Consider the following 24,531-nt stretch of genomic DNA (forward strand, 5'->3'; position numbering starts at 1 on the left):
CTTCATGATTTTTAATTATGAAATGAGCTTATTGTATGTTTAGAAGATTTGTAGTGAACACCAGATAGGGACAGAGAAAGATAAAAGTGATTAAGGGCTGTCATTATCACCACCATTATCAAACTACCACCACCACCAAGATCTCCACTGAGAAACTTTCAGTTAGTTATGATAAATCTAGATTCATTGTTGTTCTACATGTCAGACAAGATGAAACAATTCTTGGAGGTTTCAGTGTAGATGTATTCCAAAAAACTTCTGACAGGATAATGATCTGGGAGCATTATTCAGCTGTTTCAAACTGATTTCAGTAGTGTAAGCTTTGTAACTCATGTGTAGTAACTCATGTATAGTAAAATAGCGCTAAAATAACATTTTTATAGATAGTTTTCAGCCTGTAAAACAATTATCCACATTAATAATATCAAAAAATGGGGTTAACAGTTCAGAGTGGGACCAGAAAGACTTCAAAGAAGAGCTCTAGAATGTACTGAATCTGTGTGAAGACTCATTAAAATACCACAAATAGGGTGGAGATACCAGGTTAAGGATGATGTGAATTGCAGAGAACTGCAGTGGGAGAAGATACTGAATGATATAGACTGTGGGAGAAAAGAGAAGCTTGGAAGAGGCTCTGTGAATGACCTGCATAAACAGAAATGTTTCAGGAATAATAATAATAACAATAATAATAATTTGTAGGAGCAAGGAGATACATTTAAAAAAGTTACACATGAAACATATGAGCCTCTAAAAGTAGTGCCAATATCATTTACTGAAATAAGTGTACCTACCTATAAAAGTTATCAAAAGCTGCAGTGGAGTTGATGGAATTTTAGCAGAATTCTGAAGAGTTATTGTGAATTTAAAACAAAAGTAGGTAATGTCTTTGGTGATACATGTAATGCATCACTAAATAAATTAATAAATGTTGTGTGGCACAACAGCCTGGTGCAAGTCTTTCAATTGGATCCACTTTGCAGCTTGCGTGTCCTGAAAAGCAACGGCACCCAGTTCCTGCCAAACTGTCACCCAGCCAAGTACTAACTGGACTCAACAGTGCTTAACTTGTTTATGTAGTACATATTTCACAGCATTTTCCAGAGAGACTGAAATATGCCATTGTTTTTCCATATAATAAGACTTGTCTTATTAAAAATATGTAACACATTACGAATGACATTTTACAGAGAGACTGAAATATGCTGTTGTTACACCCAGCTTTCAGAAAGTTTATAGGAGAGATAACAGTAACTACTGGACTGTTTCACTACTGACATTTGTCAAACCTTTTGAGAAGCTGATGTATTCTAGAGTAGACTCTCACCTGAGCAACAATATCATCTGCAGCAAATAATATTTTGGATTCCAGAAGAGTTGCTCTGCTGAGGATGCCATTTACGTGCTCACTCAACAAATTTTACAGTATTGAATAACAAAATAATGGCAGTTGGTATTTTTGTGACCTATCTGTACCATTTCTGTGAATCACAATATTCTCCTAGGTATTCTGAGGTTTTATAATGTCATATCTACCCAAAAGAATGCAGAAAGTTGTACTTAGATATTAAAAAATGTAGTCTGGGGACGTTATTCTGATTGAGGAGAAATCATGTATAGGGTTCCCCAAGGCTCAATCTTAGGTCTGCTATTGTTCCTCATTTATGTAACACTCTTCCATCTAACATACAACAAGCAGAATTAGTTCATTTTGCAGATGACACTAGAAATGTAATCAATCAAAGCATATGTACAGCAATAGAAGAGATGGTAAACCATGTGAGTAAATGTGTGACTGGCTGGTTTTCTGCTAATGGGCTCACCTTCAGTTTTAAAAAGATGCAACATATTCCGTTTATCTAGGTAGGCTACACCAGTGACAAGTGTAATTCATGGTTATAAAATAATGAATAGGGTGGAAACTTCAGAATTCCTATTGATGAGAATTTAAACTGGAAAAAGAACATTTTGGAATGACTAAAACAATTTAGCTCAGCTACAATTTCACATTGAATCATTGCAGATCTTGGGGACAGATAAGTCAGTAAGTTCACATATTTTGAATATTTTCATTCAATGATGTCATGTGAAATAATGTTCTGGTGTAGCTCATCTTAAAGAAAGTAAGTTTTTATTGCTCAAAAAGCATATGAACAGGAATCAGTGAATAGAGTAGAATGTTCTCATGTTTTGTGTGCACACATTACTGATTATATGAGCTACAACAGGGCTTCCCAACGTGTGGTCCGCGGACCCCTTAGGGGTCCGGCGGCTCTTCCTAGGGGGTCCGCGGCCACCTTTCACCAAATTGTGTAAAATAATGAGTAAAATTATTGAATAAAAATGTGAAAATCAAATTCATCACTATTTTTTTTTTTTTGTGTGAGAAACATGTGTACTTTTTTCTTCAGGTCGTATTACCAAGCAGCCTTTGCGATTCCTAAGTGAGAACACATACACAGTTTAGTGCCAGAGTATTCGACGTCTCTGATCAACTGTTTCGCAACAATATGGGTGTCGTTTGTGTGCCGGCTCATGGCGCTAGATGGCTGAAACCTTTTACGCACGCGCGGAGCAAGCTTTGTCGACCAATCACAGCGCTCGCTGGCACGTATGTGGCCCCAGGCATCATTAAATGTTAAATTTGCTTTGTCAGTACACTACCTACTTCATATGTCAATTTTTAACCAGTTTATTACTTCTAGCATGTATCAGTGGCTGAAGTCAGGATCATTGAAGAAGGGTGCAGTTTCTCCATCGCCTTCACAACAAGGGAAGTTTCCAGTTGAAATGAATGAGGAGGGAGGACGACCAAAGGAAGAACAATCACAAGAAGCCCCACAGCCAGATTTATTATGTGAAAATGGTGCAAGTACTCCATTGGTCGCAATATCCTGTGGAAGTGGAATAACCAAGAAGCGTAAGTACACTGAAAGCTATTTAGAAATGGACTTTATGGAGACAAAGAAGGGTAAAGCTGAGCGTGTAATTTGTGCGTGAGTCCTTCCGAGCAGTTCAATGGTTCCAGTTAAATTGCACCATCATGTTGAAGGTACTCACCCGGATTTCCAGGCTAAAGACATCGATTTTTTCAAAAGGAAGATTGCTGAACTAGCTGCTTTTCAGCATTGCATGAAAACTCATGCAAAACAATTAATGAAAATTCATTAAAAGCTTCTTTCTTGGTTAGTTATCGAGTGGCAAAAATAGGCAAAGCTCATACCATTGCAGAAAATCTCATAAAGCCGTGTATTAATGATATTGTTTCTTCCATACTAGACAAAAAGGCAGTAAAGCTTGTATCTTCGGTGCCATTATCAAACAATACTGTCAAGAGACGCATTGTTAACATGTCAAATGATGTGAAAGACACTCTTGTGTCTCGCATACAACACAGTTCATTTTCTCTGCAGATAGATGAATCCACTGATGTTGCAGGATTAGCGATTTTATTGGCTTTTGTCCATTATGAATATTCTGAATGTTTTGAGGAGGACCTCTAATTGTGCAGACCACTACCTGCCAACACAACAGGTGCTGAAATATTCCATCTATTGGATGATTTTGTAAGGACTAACGAGGTTTCATGGTCTAATTGCATAAATGTGTGCACAGATGGTGCAAAAGATATGACAGGTCCTACAGTCGGAACAATAACGAAAATAAAAGAAAACACCAAGAATTGCGGCAGTAGTCATTGTGCTCTCCACAGATACGCTTTAGCTACGAAACAAATGCCTGTTCCGTTCAAGAAAATTTTAGACGAATCCATTCAAATCATTAACTACATAAAATCAAGGCCGTTGATGTCAAGAATTTTCACAATACTGTGTGAAGATATGGGAAGCCTTCATCGTTCCCTGCTTCTTCTCACAGAAGTGAGGTGGTTCTCACGTGGGAATGCACTCTTTCAGTTGTACGAATTAAGATTAGAAGTCTTAGCTTTTCTTTTGGAGCATAACACCAAATTAGCAGACCTTATTAATGACAAAAATTGGCAGTGTATACTTGCCTATTTGTCAGATATTTTCTCCAAAATGAACGAAATGAATATTTCACTCCAAGGGCAAAGTGAAACAAAGGTCACTGCTATCGACAATGTTTGAGCATTCAAGAGGAAAATCAATTTTTGGGCAGAGAGTGTCAAGGAAGGGAAGGTCGATTGTTTTCCTTTACTCAAGGAGTTTTTGAAAAACAAAACATTGGCACTTGGGAAGAATTTGTTTCATTGTTGGAGCACTATTTCCCAAGCTGAAAATGAGGAGCTGCAGAAATATGAATGGGTGCTCAACTGATTCACTGTATCCAAAAAGCCAAACATTCTATCATCAAATGAGTATGAGTTGTTGATAGAGATTGCCACAGACCCTACCTTGAAATCAAGTTTTGACAGTGACGGTTACTCAAACTTTTGGATCCATTTGGATAACAAGAAATACTACCCCATTGTTGAAAAGGCAAAGCATATACTTCTTCCGTTTGCCACAACATATATGTGTGAATATGGATTCTTGATCTATGCTGCCCACAAAACTAAGTACCAAAGCTGTCTAGATGTGGAACCAGACATCCGTCTCCAGTTGCCAAGAATTGAAACCAACTTTTCAAAATTGTGTCAGCAGAAGCACCCTCAACCATGACATTAGGATTCCATTATTATTCCTACAGACTCATCTATAGTAAAGAAGAAAGCATTTTTCTTCGTAGATGCTCAGTGAACGTACCTGAACTATAACTCTGTTGGAATTTTGTTTGTGTCTTCTATCATTTACAAAATAATTATTAATTGAATTCTGTTGGCATTGATATTTTTGTTACGAAAATTAAAATGATGTCTAATGCTAATTTCTTATCTTTATAATATATTCCATCCTCTCAGTTAAAAATATGGCCTGCCTATAGTTCAATTACAATAACATGCTATTACTCTGACACTATATTGTGGCAACTGGCTGCGAGCATAAACAAATGAGGACTTTTCACATGCCACTTTGTAAAAGGTAAACCTCCTCTGCCGGAATTGTTTCCTTTGAGAAAAAAGTCTAACGTTCTGTGAAATGCTTTGTCTTCTTATATAGAAATAAGGGAGTCTGTTTGTTTGTTTACCTAATTTGTTTACAATTGAGGCTGACTGCCACGGTAACAAGTTTTGCAAATAAGCACATCAACATCGTCTTTATATTTCCACTCAGTGCATGATTTTCTATTGCAACGTAGCTATACTGCTTACCAAACATTTTATGTTTATGGGAAATGATGAATGATTTTTGTGGCTGCATACTGAAAACTTTTCTGAGCCACTGTGGGATCTAGTGGTGTGCAATAAAGGTAATATTTTCTTCAAATGTTGTAGCTGTGCATATTACTTTTATTTGTGGTTAGTGATTAACAGACTAAACAGTGAAGTCATCAGTTTCTCTTTCATGGGATAGTCCATTTATAGTTAATGATGTCAGCCATAAACTGGATCAAATTGTAATAGTACGTAAAAGTGCTCAAATGGAGCCATTAAGTGCAATATTGATGCTAGAGTTGAGAAGTAATTGCATGAGATAAAAGTATATGGTTCAGACTGGTCTGCAGACCAGTTGGCACCTCTTCCACATCAGACCCTCACTGACATGACATAAGGCTAAGTCATTGATGGAATAAATAATTCCTTCTAGGTGGGTGGCAAGAATATCTGTAATAGCAAAAGTGAAAAAGCTGAAAGAATAATGAACACCAATACAACAGACAATAGTAAGAAAAAGGTGAGAAAATAATCAGGTTGGTAGGTGGGTGCAGTCGAAAGCTCCCAGAGCTCAGTGTATGACTGGAGGTGTTCCTCCCACAACAATCCTACCCCCAATCTGATATAGTTAAAATGTTAAAGATAGGAGGCATGAATACCTGTTCAGCTGTTCTTTCATTATTGGCTAGTATCAGGACTAATGAATACTCATATGAAGGTACTTTCCTAAAAAAAAGTAAAATAGGGTGTGATAGAAAAAAGCAATTAAAAAAAAAAACAGAGTAAAAGAGATGTTGTGCCATACAAAAATACACTTGCTGGCACAATGGTGAGTTCTTTGTTTTGCTCCAGAAAGAGACTGAATGGAAATATAATACACAAAATAATAATCCATTTTATTACAATACAGAGATGAAGATTTACCTAACTTCATAAAATCAATTTCCACAGGAATGTTCTGGGTATTTATAACTGTCTCTGAATATTAAAGAATCACTTGATACAGACAAATTTGCCAGACTTTTCACTTGAAGATTAACTGACATGATGTTCACATTAAATTCTACCTAAGACATTTAATACTCTGGTGGCCTATCTAAGATGATGCTATCATTTATATCTTTGTCTGTGATCTGGGGTGTGTGTTCCACTGTTCAGCCTTAAGTAGACAGGTCATTGCAGTGGCATAACAAAGTTCTAGGAGTCATAGCCATATCTGCATCATCCATTTGTAGGTGTGGCATGCAGTAACTATATTCTTCCGTGGTTTTCTTGTGAGATGCCAACCTTGCTTTGCAGTTCCATTCTTTGGATGATACCAAGGCAACTGGTGAGGAGGTAATGATGAGGACTCCTCTCCCCCCCCCCCCCCCTCCCCACACCACCCACCTCCTCTTCTCAGGCCCAGCATGCAGCTGCAGACACACTAAACCCAACAAATTTGTGCCTGTCCTGAAGGCAGTTTAAAAAATTAGATCTGAGAGTAAGAACCACTTTCTTGGAGAAATGAAGAACCATTTCAACTGTCCATACTTTAGCTGTCTACAATAGAAGGAATGAAGATAAGAGTTTAAAGTCTCATCCACACATGAAAAAAAACCTGCACTTGCACATGTACAAGACACACACACTCACACACACACACACACACACACACACACACACACTCCCAGACAGACACAGAGAGACAGAGAGATAGAGAAATTGTTTGAGTCCTTTGAGGTTTTCCCTTCCGTTCCCTCCTAGTTATTTCTTTATTCTCCACAAAAATATAAGATTTGTCTGGACTGCTGATAGGTGCTACAATTCATGTCCGACCTTTGTCAAAACAGCTACAATAATGAAATATACCTCAATGACTTATAAATAATATGATAGAAATGATGGTGACCTACTCCCTTAAAGAGTTCTTTAACAATATAAAACACTTTTTAATAAAAAAAAACCTCCTTTCACACCACTTCAAAGTAGCTTCCTTTTAATCTTATTAGTATGAATGCATTTGTATTCATTTGTACCTTGGCAGTGTGAACTATTGTCCGAATATACTATTTGTGCTTGGGTACCTGCCTGTGAAGTCAACAGCTTTGATATTGCCTTTGTTGTGACACAAAAGCACAGCATGCTTAGAGCATCTATTTCAGAAGCTATCACACAGCTGGTAACATTATCAATACCAGCTATACCAGGTGCTGAATCAATGGTATGGTCCTTACACTCCATGCTACAATATTTTGTGCCACAAGCAAGATGGCACAAATGGGGACATATCTTGTATCCTTCTCACACACTCCTCATTTAGTGTCAATGTGTAATGCAAAAGTGGAGGCAGAAGAACAGTGCCAATTGTCAGCTGAGATTCTTCAGTACCTGTTGTCAGCAACAGCAACAACATCGATCAGCAATGGCAGTTCCTTGTCAAGCAACCAAGGTGTGCAATGCAACCTTTACAACTAAGTGACATTCTGAGCATACTGTAACTGCTTGTAGGCCCTTTCTTCTTGTGTTCCAGGTTTTGCATCTGTCCTCTTGCCCTCCTTTGCAGTGGTATGCCATAAGCAAATATGCCAGAAATAGACCTGAGTTTATTTCAGTGAAAAGGGCCAAACTATGACATTATGAAACCCAAAATTTGTACTCTATGTAACATACTATGTCATGCAGTTCCGTGTATGGAGCCCCATGACATAATATGATTTACTTCTTGACAAACAGGGCACTGTAGCCGACACTGCAAAGCGAACTGTGGATATAGTGTGAGAAGCTGTGACCGTAGGAAAATGTAGACAGGAGTAAGTTACATTTGAGAAAAGTAGAATTGTCCTGTCAGGCATTATTTCATTTAATTTGTTCCATGGATGTTGAGTTGGATTTTGATAATATGTGAGTTCTGATTTCAAGAGTTCTTCAGGAAGATACTTTACTAATTATGTGGGTTGACTTCAGCAGTGTGCCAGGTAGATTGAAGAGCTCTTTTATTATTTAGTTTCTGCATTACAGTCATTTTACTTATGACTGTAATTCTTTCCTTTCATTAGGCAAGGAGAAGCTAAATGCAAAATCAAAACTGACTGATGGGCTCTTAATAATGATTAATAGTACATCTATACCACTCCAATTGGAACTGAAGGTAAAAATAGGCATCAAGAGCATATCAGCATTTATCACAAATGTTGCACAGTTTTGGCGTTACGTCCAGATAGGGTTCTCTGAGTTCTCATCACATTAGAGCTGGCTCAAAGCAGCACACTGAAGAGCTTGTTACAGTTGAGATACAGAACAAATATCAGATCATGGCGCCATTGCTATACCATGGTCAAAGGTTCCCCCAAGTTCAGCTAACTTTATAGCAGAAATCTACCCCAGATGGATGTCAGAAACAGTGTAGTACATGGTGAGGAAGCGTGAAAAATCAGAGTTGTGCAAACAGTAGAACATTGCATGATGATTACAGATTCAATTGAGAAAGTGCAGGTTCAGGCCAAGAGAGTGCCGCCCTCCCCCTCCCCCCCCCCTCCCCCACTCTCTCTCTCTCTCTCTCTCTCTCTCTCTCTCTCTCTCTCTCTCTCTCTCATATCTGCCCCCTTCGTCTCTGTACCCTCTTGTCCTCATATCAGGTGGATCCCTCTCATCCTGGGGTCTGAATGATATGCCCTTGCCTCCTAACTTTCTGAAACCTATTCTCCTTTCCTCTTTGATGGAGAAACAAACTGTTTCAAAATCCAGGAGCAGATTCTTTTTCTATTTATATCGTGTCTTATCACCAGTACTAGAATTTCACCTTCTGAGGAAAAGTAATGGTCAGCCATACTGACCTCTTGTAAAATCATTCTCAAGGGATTTCTGGCAAACTAACAAACTGGAAGAAAGTGGTAAGAAGCAGAAGGGTTATGTGTATGTTCTGGCACTACTGCATGTCACAGAAAATAAGAGTCCTGACAGATCTGAAACAGAGATCTTGAATTACAATATATGTGTTTTCTAGGAAGATACAAGATATGTTCAAAGTTGTGACAGTGCAACTCTCCATCAGATACAATTGGAACAGTCAAGGTGTGGATCCAAGGAGGTGGGGGGAGATCTCGAGAGTCAGAACTCCCCTCCCGTAATGAACAGTTTACTGTAAGTGTTTTCATTTGTGCATATCCCAGTTTCCAAATTTCACTGCAGCCTTTTGGGGAATAAAGTAGTATGAAAACTAGTCTTATAAATTTGTTATTGGTACTGTGTGAAATCCGGCATTCTATAGAATGATTTGGTAATATAATGAATGCCTAAAATCGAACATCAAAGTTTGAAAAGATTGATATTTTATACATTACCTCGGCATTGTATACTTTGCCAGATTGTCTCTTGGCAAAGTACATAATACACCTAATCCTGCCATTTTTCCCAACACCACTGTTTAAGGTGGTGTTTCAGTCTTTGTTTAATGGTTTCAAAGACAGTTTATTGTTGTATGCTGTTCAACTATCATGCCAAAGATGTTGCCATAATAGTTCTCCAGTGTATAGCATCCAGATGAAGTTCCACAGACACTCCCCTGTCATCCTTTCCCATTGTTATTGTATCACTATGTCAGAAGGGAGTGTACTGCCATGCCAATGTCCAACAATAGTTCTGCAATGAATTATCTCAAGTAAGAGCCAATGCTGCTAAAAACTGTGTTTTCCTAACCAAAACCAGTTACCAAAAGTTAGTCAACAGTGTGAAAAAGGCTAATACGATTGTGAAGAAGGAACCATGGGACTATTGACAGCTGAAACACTAAGGTGTAATGGTGGTTGAGAATAAGACTAAGTTGATCTACCCTGTCAAAGAAGGTACGAGTGCTATCCAATTTTACATCATGGACTCTGAGTTATGTGACATACTCTATAAGGCCCATTTGGCTATTAGTCATGGAGGGCAGGATAGGATGTGGAAAGAACTTGCACCCAAGTATAAGAATATTACCTGTCATGATATTGAGCTGTACATTCACCTCTGAAAGCCTTGCCAGAAGATGCAAAAGGTGTTAAAAAAGATGTTGTGGTCAACCTAGTGGTTTTTTTGGAATTCAGTTTCGCATTGTCAGGTCAATCTCATTGATTTTCAGTTCCATACTGAGAGAGAGTACAGGTTCATAATGGTCTACCAAGATCATCTCACTAAGTTTGTAGTTCTCAGGGCTCTGAAATCAAAAATGGTGGAAGAAATAACCTACAACCTCATCAACATATTTACATTGGTTGGTGTTTCAATGATTCTACAGTCCAATAATGGCAGGGAATTTGCAAACAATGTGATAATGAGCCCAAAGAAGTATTGGCCTACCTTGAAGATCAACCATGCTAAGCCTCACCACTCACAAAGTCAGGGGAGCAATAAAAGAGCAAATCAGGACATTGAAAATATACTGTGTGCTTGGACACAAGATGAAAAAACAGAGTGTGGTTCATCCAGCTTATGAAAAACAGGGCTTTTCATTCTGGGATTAACAAGTCACCACACGAAGCTCTGTTTGACTGCAAAGCTAGAGTAGGTCTCTCAATGTTGTCCCTGCCTAATGATGTTTCATGAAACACAGAGTTTGAAAAAGAGCTGGAAAAAACAATAGAGAGCATACAAATAATGAAACATCAGAAAGAAAGATGAGATGAATTGATGCAAGAGGCACAACTTCCTGTAGAAGACATAGATGAGAATGCAATTCATGCTGGAGGAAACCAAACCAGTGATGACACCATGATTATCAAAGAGCCTTCCATTTATGTGATTACCAAAATCCTTCCTTTTCTCATATCTGTTGTGTCTGCTTAAAAGAAACCAACAGTGCTCATACCTGTCAAAAGTGTGGCCAAAAGTTCATGCCATCTGTGCACATTCACCTAAAGACAATGACAGTGACAAAGTAGGTTATGGGGCTAGCATTTTGTGCAGTGCTTGCTTCAATACTGAGGAAGCTATCCAAAGAAAAATGGAATCAAAATTCAACCTAGTGATTCAGGCAAAAAAAAAAGGGATTCTAACAAGAAAATTCCTCCTGCCCTTTTGGGTGCCACTGTATGAGTCCCAATCCCTGAAGTCGACAAAGAGTGAGGTGACTCACACAATCTGTTGGCAGTTGTTATAAATGTGATGGAAGGTGACTTTTACTGACTTGGAACTGCAGAAGGAATCTTGAAACAGTTCTGTGCAAGATCAGAATTCACCGTATGTTCAAAGAACTTAATGAGAATTGAAGATGTTCTTGACCACAAAATACATCTCTGACCTGCAGCTACTTTTCCATCCACAGAAAGCAGCCAAGGATTTATCAGGTGCATGTGCAACATGAAATGCCAAATAAGAAAATTAAGTAGAATTCAAAATTTCACTCTAGCCTTCTGTACTGAAAGAAGTAGGTGATGCCAGCTCTGCTTTGTATTTTACCAGAAACAATATTCCATTCACATTCTTCTTTAAGTTGTGAAATTTATGTACAAGATCAAATTGCCAAAATGTAAAGCATTTTTTTGTGAACAAGAAAAGTGAGTACTTACTGTAACAAGTACTTCAATCCCAGTTCTGCTTTCATTGTTTTCTGGTAAGAATAACCTATGCTTTATGCTGTATTTTGTTCTTTCAGTTTGAAATGCATATTAATTAGTAAAAGCTTCTTATCTTGTACCCTTTGCACACACTGCATAAATGGTACTGGTGATTCTGTACAATGCCTAGGAATTGGAATTGTATAGAATGCCTACAAAAAGTATGGAACATTTTCACAGGACACTCATATTTCATAGGCATTACATAGGCATACTACAGAATACTAGTATTTTACACAATGCTGGTAACATATACAAGGAATTTTCTGAATTACAAGCTATGTTTAATGTAAGATAAATTTCAGTTGCTTGCATGAGGACTTTCCAGCATGGATGGACTGATGGCCTGACTGCAGAGAACACTCTATCCAGGACAAGGCACCATTTCACTGACTGACGGTATCTACTGTCAACAACAAGTCTGACATAATTCACAAGTCTGCCATTAGAACTGGCAAACCACATGAAGCTTAGCATGCCAAGACAGCAATTGACAGCCCTTCCACTAAGAAAATATAACAGAAAGACTTATTTTTCTAAAATGGGCAGAAATGACTGAAATAAACAGCATTCCTTTAATTTACTTGCTAACATAGTCATAGTCAGAACAACTATGTTCACAGTCATGCGGCTAAGTGAAATTCTGACAATAGTGAGAGCACACTTCCAATTTCATATCATGTAAATTATTATGTCAAAGTTTTGAGAGTTTGTTGCTGTTATTGTTTTTAAATTAGCTGACTGACACATGTACTTCACAAATTTTTTACACAATTTTTTTCAAATGCTGTATTTCTCCTCATTGCAATTTCTTGGAAGTTTTCCTAAAGCAGTTAACTAAGCACTGAGGTAAAAAAATATTATATTGAAACATTTTACATATTTTATTGTAAATCATTAAACATTTTACACATTTTGTTGTTATCATTATTAAACCTAGACTTGGGCATCTGTGTCATGTTGAAACTGGGGGTGATGAACAATTATATCTGAAATAAGGGTGAAGATTGGGTGGAGGTAGAGAGGGATGTTAGTAACAAACTATGAACCCCATTGAACCTAACCCTGGAATTTTAGCTAGAATATTGAAACAGGCAACAGTATCAACTATCTATATATATAAACCAGGGCTTCACAACATACGTGCTCGCGGAGCAAGCTGTGAGCAGCAAGGCGCGAGCACAGAGCAGCGCAAGCACGCTACCCCCCACAACCGGACCAGAGCGGAGAGTGGGGAAAGTCACATGGGGCACACAACAACTGCCGCCAGTCAATGTAAATCCGCTGCCACCTGCAGGGATATCACTCACGAATTATTACTGTGACAAATGAAACAAATAAAGGAGAATGTACACATGCCACATAATTTTATTAGCTTAGTGTATGCCTCTACATTTGCATTAATTTGTGAACTGTTACACAATAAAAGGTGTCACTGAAGTGTGGGATTCTCGGTTATCTTGTACTTTTTGCCCTTTACAATTGCGTCTATGTTCGGAGTAATTGTTCTTGTGCATTTTAGGTGCAGCGTGCAGTTTAAATTTCGATCAGACAATGCATTTCTCAGGCGCGTCTTGTTACATTTCATTGCAGAGAACAGTTGTTCACAAACATACGTGGAACCGAACATTTATATTATTGTAGCCACCAGTTTGTGCAAATGAGGAAATCTATCCTGAGGGAAGTGTCTGTAGAATTCCAAAATGTTTTTCTTGTTTTGAAATTTGTCTCTGTATTCTCCGTTACACTGCAGGTCAATAATTTCTTGCTGCAGCTCAGGATGAATCTCTTAAATATTCGCTGAATATGGAGAGAACAGATCAAAATCACTGTCTAGTGCTGTCAGATCTTGAAAGCGCTGATCAACTAAACTATGTGAATAACATTCACAGTCTTTGTGAACATCTTTCATGGATGATAATTTAGGAAAATGAGCTAGGTTTCCTGTTTCCAGCTGACTCACCCAAAGTGTCAATTTCATTTTAAAAGCTCATATTCAATCTATGAAATGAGTAATTAGCAGATCTTTACCTTGTAGTAAAGTGTTGAAAGCATTCAGATGGCTAGTTAAATCTGCTACGAACACGAGATCACATTCAAACGTGCGCGTGCATTTCCCCTTCCTCCCTACTCCGCGACCTTGCACCTGCTCGCGAGCACGTGCCTGAGCAGACGCGAGTACTCGTGCTCAAAACTGGTCAGTTGTTAAGCCCTGATATAAACCAATGAACCCAGCAATGCTTCATAGTTGCTAAATGTGAATAGGAACTGCTTATGTGTCTTCTTCTCCCCCTCTCTTTGTCCATCTTCTCCTCCTCCCCCTCTCTGTCCATCTCATCTCACCCACCCCTCCGGTCCAATGCTCCCCCCCTCCCTCTCCCCACCCCCACCGCCTCTCCCACCCAGCTTGGGACTAGTTTAATGTCACTGCAAATTCTAATCATAAGCCATAAATACAGCTTTCCTATTTTCAGTGAAAACCAGCTCTGTGGAAGAAATCAAAACAGCACTGTTGTATATACAATTTTTGTTTCAAATTATATATAATAAGAATGAATACACACTCTAACATTTAAAAGAAATTCATGTACCATGAAGAAATTATCCATATGGGATGGAAATCAGTAGGTGCAATGCACATGTACAGACAAACAAATGATTACAATTTCAGAAAAATTGGATGATTTATTCAAGAGAAAATAGTTCAAAAATTGAGCAAGTCAGTAAGGCATTGGTCCACCACTGGCCCTTATGCAAGCAGTTATTCAGCTTGGCATTGATTGACAGTTGTTGGATGTCTTCCTGAGAGATATCATGCCATATTCTGTCCAATTGGTATGTTAGATCAGCAAAATCCTTAGACGGTTGGAGGGCCCCGACCATAATGCACCAAACATTCTCAATTGGGGGGAGATCTGGCGATGTTGCTGGTCAAGGTTAGGGTTTCCAAGCACAAAAACAAGCAGTAGAAACTCTCGCCGTGTGTGGGAAGGCATTATCTTACTGAAATATAAGCCCAGGATGGCTTGCCCTGAAGGGCAACAAAATGGAGCACAGAATATCATTGACATACCACTGTGCTGTACGGATGCAGCTGATGACAACTGAGGGAGCCCTGCTATGAAACACAATGACACCCCAGACCATCACTCCGGGTTGTTGGGCTGTATGGCAGGGGATGTCTCCAGATCAGTGAACTGGTCATCGGGGCTGAGTTCAAAGTGAGACTCATCACTGAAGACAATTCTACTCCAGTCAATGAGAGATTCCATACCAAATGTTCTTAACACCACTGCAAATGGGCTTGTTGTTATACAGAGGTCAATGTTAGTCAGTGCACGATGTGCCGTGAGCTCAGGCCCCTTTCTGTGGGCCAGCTATTAATGATCTTTGTGGTCACTGAAGCAACAGTTGCATGCCAAATTAATTATAATGACGAATCTGGGCTCTGGCAATTGCTAAATCCTCATGTTCTGTCATCTCATCAGGTCAACCACTTCCTTCTTGGTGCTGTGTTCGGCTATGGTTCACACATTCCTGCCAACATCATCAAATATTTAGTGATTTTAAATATTTTTTGGTGGAAATTACTTTTTCTGGTGTAGTGAGGGTCATGTTCAAATTACTGAAGTTATTTGTAAAAGTTGTCTGAGATACACAGTACCATGGCATCACCTGATGAACCTGATAACCCCATCTCCTTAGATATCATTATGAAATGCAATGTAGCCACGTTATATCAGGTGATTAGGAAGTGAGAATTTTGCTATTTTGACAGTAAAGTAACTGATGATGGCCAAAATAGTATATAAAATGTAGACTGGCAATGGCCATAAGTGTTTCTGAAGAAAACAAATTTTGTACGAGGGCTATCCACAAAGTACATTACGTTTTGGAATTAAAAATAAATAAAGTATTGGAAATTTTTTTTATTATATACAGATGAAAGCCACACTTAAATACTACTTTTCTACACAGTTGCCATTTAAATTAAGGCACTTATCGTAGTGATGGACGAGCTTGGAAATTCCTTTGTCATAAAATTTGGCCGCCTGCGCCTTCAACCACGTGGTTACCTCTTCTTGAAGCTGTGCATCGTCATCAAAATGCTGCATAGCCAACCACTTCTTCATTGCTGGGAATAAGTGGAAGTCACTCGGTGCCAGGTCGAGACTGTATGGTGGATGAGGAAACAACTCCCACTCAAAAGATTCGAGAACTTCACGAGTGGCATTTGCCGTGTGGGCCCGGGCGTTTTCGTGAATCAGCAAGATCTTTGAGCCCAACTTTCCCCTGCGCTTGTTCTGTATTGCTCTTCTGAGGTGTGCAGAGTTTGGAAATACCTTTGAGAGTTTATTGTAGTGCCTCTTTCCAGGAAATCCACAAAAATCACACCTTTTCTGTCCCAAAAGAAGAGGTAACCACGCGGTTGAAGGCACAGGCGGCCGAATTTTACGACGAAGGAATTTCCAAGCTCGTTCATCGCTACGATAAGTGCCTTAATTTAAATGGCAACTATGTAGAAAAGTAGTATTTAAGTGTGGCTTTCATCTGTATATAACAAAACAATTTTCCAATACTTTATTTATTTTTAATTCCAAAACGTAATGTACTTTGTGGATAGCCCTCGTACATTGACTCTAGATTTAAGTACACACATAAAAAAAAGTTTTGCACCACCCCGGTTCCCAAAACTCCTGAAGACAGATGTTGACTGCGGGTATTGCATCACAGACACAGTGCCTTTGACTGTTCAGGGATGTCACTAAACCTGCCCAAAGGTGTAAACAACCATGCATGAGCAGCACCTATTAGACAGAGGGGGTCCAACAGCTGTTCAGTTCCATTCGTTCCACCAGGAAGGAGGTACACGGCTCATTTTGTCTGTAGTTCAACCATGCCTAGATGGTCAATACTGTGATTCAATTGTGTCTACATTATTACATTGTGCCAGGTAGGGCTCCCAACAAGGGAAGTGTCCAGGTGTCACGGAGTGAACCTAAGTGGTGTTGTTCAGACATGAAGGAGATACAGACAGACAGGAACTGTCAATGACATGCCCTACTCAGGCTGCCAAAGGGCTACTACTGCAGTGGATGACCACTACCTATGGATTATGGCTCGGAGGAACCCTGACAGCAATGGCACCATGTTGAATAATGCTTTTCGTGCAGCCACAGGGCATTGTGTTATGACTCATACTGTGTGCAATAGGTTGCATGGTGCACAACTTCACTCCTGATGTCCATGGCGGGGTCCATCTTTTCAACAACAACACCATGCAACATGATTCAGATGGGCCCCACAACATGTCGAATGGACAGCTCAGGATTGGCATCATTTTCTTTTCATTGATGAGTGTCACATATGCCTTCAACCAGACAATCGTTGGAGACATGTTTGGAGGCAACCCAGTCAGGCTGTACGCCTTAGACACATTGTCCAGCAAGTGCAGTAAGGTGGAGGCTCCCTGCTGTTTTGGGGTGGCATTATGTGGGGCTGATGTACCACGCTGGTGGTCATGGAAGGCACCGTAATGGTTGTACAATACGTGAATGCCATCCACCGACCAATAGTGCAACCATATTGGCAGCATATTGGTGAGGCATTCGTCTTCATGGACGAGAGTTCACACCACCATTGTGCACATCTTGTGAATGATGTCCTTTAGGATAATTACATCACTCAACTAGAGTGGCCAGCATGTTTCCAGACATGAACCCTGTCAAACATTCCTGGAATAGATTGAAAAATGCTGTTCATGGACGATGTGATACACCAACCACTCTGGGGGATCTACGCCAAACTGGCATTGAGTAGTGGGGCAATCTGGACCAACAGTGCCTTGATGAACTTGTTGATCGTATGCCAGGATGAATTCAGGCATGCATCAATGCAAGAGGACATGCTACTGGGTATTAGAGGTACCGGTGTGTACAGCAATCTGGACCCTCTGAAGGTCTCGCTGTATGGTGGTACAACATGCAGTGTGTGGTTTTCATGAGAAATAAAAAGGGCAGAAATTATGTTAATGTTGATCTCTATACTAATTTTCTGTAAAGGTTCTGGAACTCTCGGAAATGAAGTGATGCAAAACTTTTGTTGATGTGGGTATTAGGAAATCTCATCTGAAAGTAATTGTATGGAGTGCAGCCATGTATGGAAGTTAAATGTGGACGATAAGCAGTTTAGATGAGAAGAGAATAGGAGCTTTCAAAAAGTGGTGCTACAGAAGAATGTTGAAGATTACATGGGTATATCACATAACCAATGAGGAGTACTAAACGGAATTGGGGAGAAGAGAAATTTGTGGCACAACTTGACTAAAAGAAGGGATCAGTTGGTAGCACATATTCTGTGGCATCAAGGGATCACCAATGTAGTATTGGAAGTAAGTGTGGGGAGTAAAAATTGTGGAGGGAGGCCAAGAGATGGATACAGTAAGCAGATTCAGAAGGATGTAAGCTGCAGTAGTTATTAAGAGATGAGGAGGCTTGCAAAGGATAGAGTAGCAAGGAGAGCAGCATCATATCAGTCTTTGGGCTGAAGGCAACAACAACAACAACAACATGAAAAGATTGCTAAAAAGTTTTGCTGCACACACCTGTTATCAATTTACAAATGTGTGCTTCCAGAAGGAGGCTGAGGGATGCTTAGATGTTCCACTGTTTGAGATTTGCTTTATTCTTAAAATACAGTCTTATCACCCTTTTTACTGTTAAAACACTCTAGTTTCTTTGATAAATTCCTATGATCTATTAAGGTTCAGAACATAATTCAAAGATTTTTATTCACATTCAGAACACTTTATTTATATTGACATATTTTTAATGAATTGGCATTTGCAAATGCTAAGCCAAGTGTTGTTGGCACACTGGTATTTAAAAAGTGGGACAAATTTTTTGTAGTGTTCTTTTTCATGAGAACTGTGGGAGGAGGGGGTGGGAGAAGGGGGGGGGGGGTGAACAACAACATATGATAGAAGTAATAGGTGAATAATAAGAGGCTATCCATATTACTATATAAAGACAAGTTGTTGTTTAACTTCGTTACCATAAATCTCAAAATGTTCTTGACCAATTTACATGTTACTTCAGTAAACATTCAAATAGACATAGGCTACATATTTGTTAAGCAACAGTGTACAGTTTTCTGTTAGAACTGACAGCAGGAAATAAAATCCTGTGCTGTGAGAATGTGTGGTTTTGTTTTCTTTTTCGCAGTTAGTTTTAACTATGATAGCAAGGCATTTAAACCATTAGACAAAGTGTTTCTTCCATATCCACTCTAAAACAAATAAAGAAAGACACACCATGAAGGAGTTACGCAAATTGGTCATAAATTGATATTCATACAGGTATTGACAGAAAATGCAAAACTGTAAACTTTGGCAGCAAATTGATGAAGGTGTGGGACTGCACCACAATTTAACCTTGCCGCTGGCAAAGATAGTAAATAAGGACATTAAGTCTTTGTGAATTTTATTCTGTGTACTCAACTGGATGGCAACTATGCCTTCCAGACAGACACATGAACAATACACAGTTGTCAGCATTTGAGGGACGACATGTACACTCCTGGAAATTGAAATAAGAACACCGTGAATTCATTGTCCCAGGAAGGGGAAACTTTATTTACACATTCCTGGGGTCAGATACATCACATGATCACACTGACAGAACCACAGGCACATAGACACAGGCAACAGAGCATGCACAATGTCGGCACTAGTACAGTGTATATCCACCTTTCGCAGTAATGCAGGCTGCTATTCTCCCATGGAGACGATCGTAGAGATGCTGGATGTAGTCCTGTGGAACGGCTTGCCATGCCATTTCCACCTGGCGCCTCAGTTGGACCAGCGTTCGTGCTGGACGTGCAGACCGCGTGAGACGACGCTTCATCCAGTCCCAAACATGCTCAATGGGGGACAGATCCGGAGATCTTGCTGGCCAGGGTAGTTGACTTACACCTTCTAGAGCACGTTGGGTGGCACGGGATACATGCGGACGTGCATTGTCCTGTTGGAACAGCAAGTTCCCTTGCCGGTCTAGGAATGGTAGAACGATGGGTTCGATGACGGTTTGGATGTACCGTGCACTATTCAGTGTCCCCTCGACGATCACCAGTGGTGTACGGCCAGTGTAGGAGATCGCTCCCCACACCATGATGCCGGGTGTTGGCCCTGTGTGCCTCGGTCGTATGCAGTCCTGATTGTGGCGCTCACCTGCACAGCACCAAACACGCATACGACCATCATTGGCACCAAGGCAGAAGCGACTCTCATCGCTGAAGACGACACGTCTCCATTCGTCCCTCCATTCACGCCTGTCGCAACACCACTGGAGGCGGGCTGCACGATGTTGGGGCGTGAGCGGAAGATGGCCTAACGGTGTGCGGGACCGTAGCCCAGCTTCATGGAGACGGTTGCGAATGGTCCTCGCCGATACCCCAGGAGCAACAGTGTCCCTAATTTGCTGGGAAGTGGCGGTGCGGTCCCCTACGGCACTGCATAGGATCCTACGGTCTTGGCGTGCACCTGCCGCCGACCACTGGCGACAACATCGATGTACTGTGGAGACCTCACGCCCCACGTGTTGAGCAATTCGGCGGTACGTCCACCCGGCCTCCCGCATGCCCACTATACGCCCTCGCTCAAAGTCAGTCAACTGCACATACGGTTCACGTCCACGCTGTCACGGCATGCTACCAGTGTTAAAGACTGCGATGGAGCTCCATATGCCACGGCAAACTGGCTGACACTGACGGCGGCGGTGCACAAATGCTGTGCAGCTAGCGCCATTCGACGGCCAACATCGCGGTTCCTGGTGTGTCCGCTGTGCCGTGCGTGTGATCATTGCTTGTACAGCCCTCTCGCAGTGTCCGGAGCAAGTATGGTGGGTGTGACACACCGGTGTCAATGTGTTCTTTTTTCCATTTCCAGGAGTGTAGTTGAAGCCAAAGAAGCCAGTTGGAGTAATTGGCAAATTGTTTGACATTTGAATAGGTTGACAAAACACTTGACACTTGAATAGGTTGACTAGCCCTGCTGTAAGGCCTTCACAGCTACTGTAGTGGTCTTGGGGACATAAAGTCCCTGCTGTACTTTGCCCCCACAGTCAAACCACTACTTCATGCAGCTCAAGCTCCTAAAAGAAACTACAGAGAGAAACAGGCTTAAATGAATGGGTCACATGGAAAGAATGGGATCAGAAAGACTTCCAAGAAGAGTCTTAGAATGGACAGAATCTGCTTGAAGACCAACTGGAAGACCACAAACAAGATGGAGAGACCAGGTGAACACTGACATGAACCAAAGAGGACTGCAGTGGAAGAAGATGCTAAATGATAGATTGTGGGAGAAAAGTGGAGCTTGGAAGAAGCTCTGTGAATGATCTGCATAAGCAGAAATGTTTCAAGAAGTAGTTTTCAGCAGAAATATTTTGTATTATTTTGCGAGATATATTTTTATGTCCCCCACTTACAAAACTGCAGTCACCTCAGTTGATTTTTGGATGATTAAAAGTCTCCTCCATCATGATTGAGGGACATGAATTAAGGAGTTGAGGGTTTTTCTACAGTTTTCAGCTACATGGGGTAGATTTTGCTTGTGTCAAAATAGACATATAAGTGAAAGCCAAAAGTACAAGTATGATGCACAATTTTCTCATTCTCTTAACGGATAGTTATTTCAATTGCAATAGTTTCCCACTGAATTTCATTACAAACTCATTATCATAATTGTTTTTTTATTATTAAACAGCTGCATGTAGCTACCATAAAGAGTTATCAGCTCCTATATTTTATTAAAAGCAAAGGTGCCATATTAAAGTTGTACTACATTGGTGGGCCTATGAAAGGTGATGTTACAACTGAGTTTTCAGGTTGATATTTGAACTACATAACTTTTTTATATTTCATTTTATCTCTATGCCAAAAAAATGTGTGTCAAAGAAAGCAATCATAACTTGTTTCACTTTCTGACATACAAAAAATATTTTTTAAACAGATTTCTTGGCATCTGCCCATCTCTCAACACCTCATGCTTCAGAAATATTCACATACAGGGCACCAGTTGCTGTCAAGGTGTTCTCACATCACAGATAATGCCTATGGACTACACTGTCTACTACTGCCAATCACTTTGGCAAATACAAAGTTATTAAGGGTTGTTGTGTGATATTTTTCCATAGTGACTATAAGATGAATCTAGTGAATATCATATAATGCATGCTTTATAGAAACAGACGCACTACTCACTTTTGAGATTTATGAATGGCTTAATGATTTACTTGTGTCAACAAAATTTTATGATTGACAGTTGCATATGGTATCTCGTTGAACACTTATTTTAGAAATACATTGACCAGAATGATGTGGGAACTTGGTGGCCACTAATGTCAATGTCAGTAAAACTTCACATGACAGAGTTAGCAACCTGCAATTACTTATTTGAGATGTGAAGTGAGGAGCATTTAGTACACAATATGCCATCATGACTAAAATTTATTTGAAAAATAAAATGAACAATTTTTTCCCTTATCTTTTGGTTCCTAAATGATGAAAAAATTGTTGTACATTAGTATCAGTGATGGTTCCTTGGAAGTATTTACGTGACAGATGTCTTTATTATTCATGAAACAGCTTTGTGCTTCCTCAGTAGAAAGTTACTCCTACTCTTGCAAGGTACTGAATTGAGGTCCCAGAAAATATTTAGTGCATACTCATCATGGAAACAACGTAAGAAATCTAAGAATTAATGAGTTTGATCACAATATATACAGCTCACTTGGGAGGTTACATCATCATTCATCAGTGCTGTGGCTGACACCATTGCTCAGTGCAAGAATGTGCCTGATATTTGATTACTTCTCAGAACAGTGTGCATGAACAGCCAAAAACACACACACACACACACACACACACACACACACACACACACACACACACATACTCACACACAGTTGTGTCAGACGGGGTGGGTATTGGGAGAGAGTCAGGAAGCAGTGATAGAATGTGGGAGAGAGGGGTGGCAGGTATAAGGGATAGGTATGTGGTGTATAGATGATGGAGCCAGTGGGGAACAGCACATGATGAATATGACATGGATACATGAATTGGGAGGGTGTGATAGGACAGAGGAAGTGGAAGCTATTAACAGAGATTGAGGCCAAGATGGTTATGAGATTGAAGAATGTAGTGCAAGGCCAGCTCCTATCTGCTCAGTTAGAAAATCTGGTGGTTGAGGAAGGGATCCAGATGGCCCAGTGCATGAAGTAGACATTGAGATCAAGCAGTTTTTGTTCAACTGCACGTTGTGCCACCAGGTGGTCAACTTCATTCCTGGTCACAGTTTATCAGTGGCCATTCATTCTGCTGGACAACTGCTTGGTTGTCATATCAATATAAAAATCTGTGCAGTGATTGCAGCAGAGTTGATATAGCACATGACTGCTTTCACAGGTGGCCCAGCCTCTGATGGGGTGGGATAAGCCTATGACAGAACTGGAGTAGGATGTGTTGGGTGGATATATTGGACAGGTCTTGCGACTGGGTCTTCGATAGGGATATGAGTGTGAGTAGCATAGGGATGACAGCATTTGAAATGCAGGCACTGTTGGCTGTTAGTGGATTTAATATGGTCAGAGGTGTGGATGGAGTCATCAGAGAGACAGATGTCAATGTCAGTAAGATGGCATGTTTGGTTGAGGACAGGTCCCTGTCCGTATCACTGACAAACCTGGTATGGGAGAAACACATCTACATGGCACAGGTATCTCAGAGCCACCTCTGCTCCCTCCACAAGATAATCTTATTCTGCAATCCTAACTACAAACATCACATTCCCAATATTTAAATACTTGCCCTCCAGTACCTGGAAGAGCATTCCAGACACCAGCCCCATAAATTATCCAACCAGTTGACATCCTGCTCCCACCTTGGTACACCACTAACCATCAACACCTATCCTTCAAACAGCGAACACCCTCATCAATCCCTCATGGCACCCCACCTGGCCTACCTCACCTTTTCACCTTTTCTATTTATCACATCCCCAAAAACTCCCTCCCAACAGTCCACAAAATCCAGAATCCACACAAACCCAAAACATAGTTGTTAACCTTTCCAGCAAAAACCTCAAGCCCACAGAATTTTCAGTCTTATCTAGAGGATTCAACTACAGCCCCACACTCAGGTTTAATCATGTTGGACATGCCAAAGAGCTACTCTCCTTCTCCCAATTCCTACAGTGGAAACACATCTTTAACACCAATCCCTCCAATGAAAGCCAGCCTAATCCTAACACTAAACCTACTACCATCCAGCCATGATGCTCCCCCCTCCCACCCAACCACCCCCTTCTTACCTTCCAGGGATTCCTTACCTCCTATTGGCCATACGGTCCTTCCCCAGGTCCCTTCATAAGAACACCAACCTTTCAGCAGAAGAAAGGTCAGCTGTACACAGTCTTAAAACTGATCCTACCACTCCCAACATCCTTCAGACTCCAAACTCATTACCTCATCCTTGTGCATCTTACCAATTATAATCTGACACATAATCACTTCTCCTTTCAGGGGAAGATATGTAAACAAATCTGCAGCACAGCCATGGGTACCCACATGGTACCTCCTATAACAACCTTTTTATGGTCCACCTAGAGAAAACCTTCCTAAACTATTAAAACTCCAAACCACTTGTCTGGTTCAGATCTTTATGATCTGG

This window comes from Schistocerca piceifrons, chromosome X (assembly GCF_021461385.2).
Source record: "Schistocerca piceifrons isolate TAMUIC-IGC-003096 chromosome X, iqSchPice1.1, whole genome shotgun sequence".
Lineage (NCBI taxonomy): Eukaryota > Metazoa > Arthropoda > Insecta > Orthoptera > Acrididae > Schistocerca > Schistocerca piceifrons.